We start from the raw sequence: 1,674 nt of genomic DNA, 5'->3' as shown, positions 1-1,674 counted from the left end.
ACGCACGGTATCAACTGATTTTTTTCTTACAACATACCACAATGGGGAAAAAAACACATTTTTCCTTCTTTCTTCATATCCATAGAGTCAGCCAGAATTTCGATGGATAGAGGATCTTTGGGGGGGGGGGGTTGTACCAATGTGAACAAATTCTTGTTTTAAACGCCCCATAATAAAACAAGGCGCTTCTATATTATAATCACGAGAAAATATTGAACTTCAAGTGAAACAAATAGTACCTACGTAAGTATCAGATCTCAAATATTAACATATCCAAAAAATTACGAAAAACGATAGAGTGGAAAAATAATTCTTAATGGAAAGAGAAATCTGTGAAATCAAACGAAACCACTATGTTATGCTTACTAGAAAAACAGATATAAGTTGCTTACGTCACGTAATAAACGTAATTCAAAATGTAGGAAAAAATTTTATTCCTAATCTCAACTTTATCGAAACCTGTTTTTCCTTTTTCTACTTTATCGTTTTCCGTAATTTTTGGATATGTTACTATTTGCGACATGACAATTGCGTAGGTACCATTTGTCTGACTTGAAATTCAATTTTTTTTTTCATTATTATAATATAGAAGCACCCCAAATTGTTAATATTTTCCATTAATCTTCCGTCTCGTTTATTTATGTCATCGAGTGGCTCTTGGCCTTAATAAACGATGACCCCAATGTTAAGATCACACACACACACACACACAAACACATACACACACTGTGTATTAAAAGTAATAAAATCAGCAATAAAACAGGAACACTCAGAAATATTATAATATTATTAACACAAAACACATAAAAGAAAAAAAAAAGGGAAGCAAGTTTTTGTTACTTTGTTTTTAGTTTCTCCTTTCTTTTTTGTCTTTGCCAATTCAATTTTTTCTTATTCAATTCATCAAACAAGAACTCTACGAGCGACTCAACGGGTCAGACCTTTCCTTTTCTTTCTCATGTAAAATCACTTCCATCATTGAAGACGATTTCTTATTCTTTGATAGCAAGTATGTTACGATATAAGGCCAATCTTTTTTTAAAAATGTGGTTCTACCATGTGGAGATGCCGGGGATTGAACCCGGGGCCTTTCACATGCGAAGCGAACGCTCTACCACTGAGCTACATCCCCACCACATTTCTGCAGTGCGATTATAATATATTTATACAATACATTCTCATTTTAACGGGGTTTGTGTGTTTTTTAAATGTTTTTTTTTACATATATATAAAAATCTAATTATGTAGACAGATTAAACTCAGCTATTTAGTCTTTTCACTGTCAGTGCAAAGTAATATTTTATATAAACTAAATTGAAATTAACTATATATTTTTATAAAATATTTTCAATCCTTTTGCACACAAATTGTTTTAAGTTTAAGCATTTTTTTTCTTGGCAATTTAAGATATCCGTAAATTATTAGTCTATTTTTTTTATTGTATATTAAAAAAAATATCAATGAATAAATAAATATTCCTCCATTAATTTGATTTATAAAAATACGGTACTTATGCAATATATAGATCGTGTCATATTTTTAGATAGGATTTTCAACTTAAATTTAATTTTTACGATTCTTTTGTTTATTAAATTGTTAGGTGAATGCATAGAATAGTTAAAAAAAAAAAACTAATAATAATAAAAGACTCTCCTCCTCCATGTTAAGAATAGA

At 29.6% G+C, this 1,674-nt stretch overlaps 1 non-coding gene across 1 annotated transcript; it reads right to left on the bottom strand.

Moving 5' to 3' along the window:
• Window positions 1–1,060: 1,060 nt before the first annotated feature.
• Window positions 1,061–1,132, bottom strand: Trnaa-cgc (transfer RNA alanine (anticodon CGC)). The gene has a single exon. It is a non-coding gene; the product is annotated as a tRNA-Ala (tRNA).
• Window positions 1,133–1,674: the final 542 nt, after the last annotated feature.

This window comes from Euprymna scolopes, chromosome 36, assembly GCF_053919585.1.
Source record: "Euprymna scolopes isolate OS-2025 chromosome 36, ASM5391958v1, whole genome shotgun sequence".
In the NCBI taxonomy this organism is placed as follows: Eukaryota; Metazoa; Mollusca; class Cephalopoda; order Sepiida; family Sepiolidae; genus Euprymna; species Euprymna scolopes.
This window is presented reverse-complemented; position numbering and strand designations above follow the sequence as displayed.